The 6,622-nt window shown below is 39.0% G+C and overlaps 1 pseudogene; it reads right to left on the reverse strand.

Annotated features, from left to right (window-relative positions):
• Positions 1-2,104: 2,104 nt before the first annotated feature.
• LOC148933616 (secreted RxLR effector protein 161 pseudogene) lies at positions 2,105-2,770 on the reverse strand (annotated as a pseudogene).
• Between the last annotated feature and the right edge of the window lie 3,852 nt (positions 2,771-6,622).

Consider the following 6,622-nt stretch of genomic DNA (forward strand, 5'->3'; position numbering starts at 1 on the left):
TATAAATGTATATTACAATTAAATATCATAAATATTATTTAAAAATCATAGTATATCCAATTAAATACATTTAATAATAACAACAAGACAAAATAATTAAATCAAAGATTTAATTGAAACCAAAACTTTTTATTAAACGCAAAGTTTTGAATCTAAATTGTAGGGATCAGACCAGTCCAGATTCACTAATTACCAAGACCTCTTTGTTCTTGTACAAGAGAGCTCAGCCAAACTCTCACCCACGCTGCTGATTTACACTTATACAAAGGTGTAAACGTACAAGAGATACAAATAAGAGAACCCTAACTATTACAAGTCTCTTGATCGAAACCCTAGTTGGTTTACCCAATTGATTTGTATCCTGCACACTCAAGAAATCAGTTAGTAACTTCACACAAGATCCTCTCGGATCAAATATAAGAAACTAACACAAAGAATTGAAGCAATTCGGAATAGATCACAAGATATGGCTCAGAACCTGCCACATAGCCCAGATCTATTCAACTAGAACCGAATCCAAGGGAGCACCGATGAATTGACTGGAGTCTACCCTCGCACCGTCAATACCTCCACCACACCGCCCCTTCACACCGGATTAGTGTTGGTGATAATCGCAGCGGAAATTGCAAATTAAATAAATCCACAAAAGAATCTATTTAGGTGATTATGTGGGTCGATTCAATTTCATGCTTGAACATGTAGAAACATATAATTGCGCAATTAATCACATAATTTAATTTAAATTATGTTGTTAAATACTTACAACAATGATTCTCCAAAGAATCGAAGTGGCTTGGTACTTCTCCACGTGTAGATGTTGAAGCTTGATTGTGAATGCAAGACCAAAGATCTTCTAACCTATGACCCTTAACTCTATAGATCTAAATTCCTTGTGGGAGGAATCTCTTAGAAATTATAAGAATCTTGAAGGAGAAGGTGGAGGCTAGGGTTTGTGATAACATTTGTCTCATCTCCTTACATTCTTATTTATAGAGTTTATGATGGGCTAGGTTAGGGATCTATGAGGCTTGGATTGGGCCTCCCCAATTGGACCTTCTTTACTAATTAAATTATAACCCATAATTTAATATAAGGCCAATGGAATATTTCTTGTGCCACTATAGAAGAAATATTGACCGCCCATCCAATCCGTGATTACAAGCAATCCGGGTTAACCTCTTTAATATATTATTTCCCGTGTCTAAGACTTTCTATATCCATTAATTAATTTGTAGTCTGCTATAGACTTTAAATTAATTAATATCTTTATTTCCAAGAGTTTGTCTAGTACGAGATGTATATTAAAAATATACTTTTCCTTTTCTATTTATTCTTGGATTAAATCCAAACCGGCCGGGTTTCCGAATAATTGAACTTCTCTCGAACACCTCTTGGGGATATAGTCAAACCGCGCAGGCACACGATTCAATGTAATAATAAAACTGACACCATACTAGTTATTAATTACTACTACCCAAGATATCAGGAATATTGGGTTACGAAAAACCCGCACCTATTGATAAGTCAAAGCAGCGTATGATTAAATAACGTGTGTCCTATATTATTACAAAGATTAGGAAATATTAAATCTCCAAGACATCGTCTTACAGTAGATAGCAACAAAGACGTGTCTATACTTTAGATCCATTCAATGCTATACCACACCAGTGTCACTAGTCATTCTCAAGGTAAAGACGACTTTTCGGATGGACACTGCAACCTTTCACGATAGGTAGCCAAAGCCTATCTAGGTTGTGAAAAAGTTTTACTTCTACAAGGTACTGGTTGGGCCACCTACTGTGATGACCTGTTCCACGACCCAACCTTCAATGTAGAAGACTTAGACTGATTTTACTTTCCGGCGCTTTAATTATATAATTTAATATATATTAAATACGGTCAATACCCATTAAAGTAAAATACACAGTGTGAAGAAAACATTTATTATTCTCATTAAATGAAGAGTGTTTACAATATAAAAGCAATTTATCAAATTCAAAAACTCGAAAAATGCTTTTTAGTATATATGTTCCAACAATCTCCCACTTATACTCAAAACATGCTTTCGAGTATACTACTGTCAATTTTCTTCAATTTCTTCCACTTATAGAGAAAGCAGGTCTGAGTCTTTAATGCATCTAACACCTATCCCTTCCATATGACGATCGAACGTCCCACCCGAGAGGGCTTTCGTGAAAGGATCAGCAAGGTTGTTTTCTGTTGCAATCTTGACTACTTGTATGTCACCTCTCTGTACAATCTCCCGAATGATATGGTACTTCCTCTCAATGTGTTTGCTTGCCTTATGGGATCGTGGTTCCTTTGAGTTTGCAACAGCTCCAGAGTTATCACAATATACCGTGATGCTCTTGGGCAAATTCTGAATCAGACCCAACTCCTTTAGGAAGTTCTTGAGCCATACAGCCTCTTTTGCAGCTTCAGAAGCAGCTACATACTCGGCTTCCATGGTCGAGTCCGCAATGCATTTCTGCTTTGCACTCTTCCATATAACGGCTCCACCTCCCAAGGTGAACACATAACCAGAAGTAGACTTCCTCGAATCACGATCAGATTGAAAATCTGAATCCATGTACTCCATCGGACATAGATCAGATGCCTTGTAAACTAGAACATACTCTTTAGTCCTCTTCAGGTACTTGAGTATATTCTTTACTGCAGTCCAATGTCCTTGGCCAGGGTTCGACTGATACCTAGCCACCATGCCTACGGCAAAGCATATATCAGGTCGTGTACACAACATAGCATACATGAGACTTCCAACTGCCGAGGCATATGGAACCTTTTTCATGTCCTCTATCTCTGTATGTGTCGTAGGACACATCTCCTTTGATAGATGAATTCCATGTCTGAAAGGAACGAAACCCTTTTTGGAATTTTCCATGCTAAAACGTTGTAGTACAGTATCGATGTAGGATTCTTGAGACAAGCACAACATTCTTTTCTTGCGATCTCTGATCACTTTGATTCCTAGAATGTGTCCCGCATCTCCCAAGTCCTTCATCTCAAACTGGGTAGACAACCAGTTTCTTACGGACGACAACATCTTATTATTGTTTCCAATTAGTAAGATGTCATCCACGTAAAGTACCAAGAACACCACATTTGCACCTTCAACTTTCTTATATACGCAACTCTCTTCTGGGCACTGATCAAAACCAAATGATTTAACAGTTTTATCGAAGCACATGTTCCATGCTCTGGATGCTTGCTTGAGTCCATAAATGGATCTTTTAAGCTTCCACACCATGTGCTCCTTGCCCTTAATTTCATAGCCCTCGGGTTGTTTCATGTAAATGGTTTCCTCAAGACTACCATACAAGAAGGCGGTCTTGACATCCATTTGCCAAACTTCCCAGTCCATGTAGGCTGCGATGGATAAGAGAATCCGAATTGATTTAAGCATAGCGACGGGTGAGAAGGTCTCATCATAATCGATGCCTTCTCTTTGGGTATAACCCTTTGCCACTAATCTAGCTTTGAACAATTTAACCTTCCCATCCGAACCTCGTTTACGCTTGAATACCCACTTACTCCCAATGGCAATGCAGCCTTCGGGTAGGTTTTCAAGGTCGTAAACGTCCTTATCCTCCATTGATTGTAATTCGGAATCCATTGCCTCAATCCAGTTGAGACTATCCAAATCATTTATTGCTTCTTTGTAGTTCCAGGGGTCAGGTTCCAGATGTCCGGAAACTGAGTCTGAAGACTCTCCCAAACCAATCCACCTTTCCGGTTCTTTTGAAACCCTCCCACTACGACGAGGCTCTACAATCGTAGGAGTAGAAGAAGTTGTATTACGTGGTGCAATATTTTCTTGTGGAGTTTTCTCTTGTGTAATTGGAACGTCATCATCTCTCATTTATTCAAGAGTGATTACACTTCTGGGTTTTTTATTCTTAATATACTCCTCTTCCAAGAACTTTGCATTTGTGCTTACAAATACTTTGTTGTCTTGAGGACTATAGAATTCATAGCCTTTTGTTCCTTTGGCATATCCCACAAACAAACATACCTCTGTGCGAGAGTCCAATTTACTTGGATCTTTAAGTAGCACATGCGCCGGACAACCCCATATCTTGAGATGTTCTAGGTTGGGTTTACGCCCAGTCCACAACTCATGAGGTGTTTTGGGCGCTGACTTTGTAGGTAAGTTATTGTGGGTATAACACGCTGTTTCTAGCGCAAACCCCCAAAGGAATTTTGGCAACTGAGCATAACACATCATTGATCGAACCATTTCAAGAAATGTTCGATTTCTCCTTTCCGCAACTCCATTTTGTTGAGGAGTGCCAGGTACAGTCAGTTGGGATTCAATCCCAGCTTCCGCTAAGTAGCCCAAAAATTCATCACTAAGATACTCGCCTCCTCGATCAGATCGTAAGGCTTTCATAGTCTTACTATGACGCGTTTCTGCAAATGCCTTGAATAGTTTGAATTTTTCAAAAGATTCTGATTTGCGTTGCATCAAATAGACTTGGGCTAGTCTTGAATAATCATCAATAAAGGTGATGAAATATACATAGCCTCCCCTAGTTTGAATTTGAAATGGACCACACACATCCGAGTGAATGGTATCTAGCACTTTCTTGGCTCTATTTCCTTTGATCTTAAAGGATCTTTTGGTCATCTTGCCTTCCAAGCAGGATTCGCAAGTTGGAAAAGGGTCTAAGCTTAGTTCCTCAATTGAGCCAAGGCTCGCCAACTTTTGGATCCTTCTCGGATTGGCATGCCCAAGCCTTAGATGCCATAAGTACATATCATTCATATCATGTGGTGAAGTCTTTCTCTTGCGAGAAACAGATATGTTATTCGACTCAACAACTTGATGCGTAGAGCGTATAGTATACAAGTTATTATCCATGATACCTTGACAGATAAAATAATCATCTCTCCTTATAATGCAAGCATCATTGAAAGAAATAGAATATCCGTCAAAAACCAATTTAGAAACAGAAATCAAGTTCCTTCTAAACGAAGGTATCAATAAAACATTGTTTAATACCAAAACTCTACTACTAGAAAAGCGAATATAAACAGCTCCCACTGCAATCGCTCCCACTCTAGTAGCGTCCCCCAGATGGACAATGATCTCCCCTTCACTTAGTTTCCTTGAATCCTGCAACAAAGCGGGATCGAAACATACATGATCAGTTGCTCCCGTATCTACTACCCATTGATGGGTAGAAACAGTTGCTAAGTAAGTTTCAAGAACATGAGCTTGGTGTTTACCTTGACCATTTGGACCTTTACCCTTCTTGGGGCAATCAGGCTTCCAATGTCCCTTTTCACCACACTTGAAACACTTTCCAGTTTTTCTTGCTTTAACCTTCTTCTTGCCCTTCCTTGCCTTCAATCCCTTGGCAGCCTGCTCCGCCTTGCCATCCTTCCTAGGTCTAGTGACTTTGGAACTGGAGGCGCGGTCAACCAACATAGCTTGCTTGGCTTGGGCATAAATGCCTTCAGCGTTTTGAAGCTCAGTTAGAAGCTCAGCCAAGTTAAGGTCTTGCTTAGTCATCTCATAGTTGACTTTAAACTGTTGAAAGCTTGCCGGAAGACTTTGGAGTATTATGTCTACCTGAGAATCTGGATCAATCGATCCTCCCAAGACCTCAATTTGATTGAGATGGCACATCATTTCAAGGACATGGATCCTGACTGGCGTGCCCTCCTTCATCGTCTTATTCATGAGACTCCTAATCGCTAGAGATCTAGCAGATCGACTCTGAGTCCCAAAAAGAGATCTAAGGTTCTCCATGATCTCATAAGCGGATTCGTAGGAATGATGCTGATGTTGAAGCACATTTGACATAGAAGCCAAAATATAGCACTTCGCCATCTCATTGGCCTTAATCCACTTATTGTACACGGCCTTATCTTCCGCAGAAGCATTATCAGCAGGTTTTGCAGGGCAATCGGTTTCAAGCACAAACTTATAATCATCAGCGATAAGGACAATGTCCAAATTACGTTTCCAGTCTACATAGTTAGGCCCCTCGAGTTTGTTTTCTTTCAAGATCACAGATAATGGATTGAGCGACATAATTGATATTGACTGAGAAAAGTAAAAGGTATCCATCACACAACCATACATGATAAAGGAATGTAAAAACCATAAAACATTTGAAAATCACATATGCTATTAAAACGCTAAATAAACAAGCACCAAAAGGATGTCATGGTTTATTTAGATTTTAAAAAAAAATTCTTGGTCACAATACCGACAGATAGTCCAGAGACCATAAGAATGGCATGACTGCCTAATATTGCCTAAGCTAGTACCATAATTCTAGTCCTCAAGAATCTTATCTTGCTTTGAATACTCCTCTAAAGAAAGGTCGCACGCCACCCAACAAGATTCTAAGACCATGGTTAACATCTTTTAAATAATGCTCATTTCGTGATAATATCGCTCCCACTGGACTCAATATTCCTTCAGAACATGCCTTTCATTTAAAAGAACCATTTTAGTTATTCAAATCTTATGAAAGCTGTAAATATTACTAATAACATAACTCCTCTAAAGAAAGGTCGAAATGTTATATAATTTACTTCACATTTGAATACCATTTATGGAGACCATATACAACATGACTGTTCGTAA

Source organism: Salvia hispanica, chromosome 1 (genome assembly GCF_029641045.1).
Source record: "Salvia hispanica isolate PSC_SH4W2 chromosome 1, Shi_PSC_v1, whole genome shotgun sequence".
NCBI classification, from domain to species: Eukaryota; Viridiplantae; Streptophyta; class Magnoliopsida; order Lamiales; family Lamiaceae; genus Salvia; species Salvia hispanica.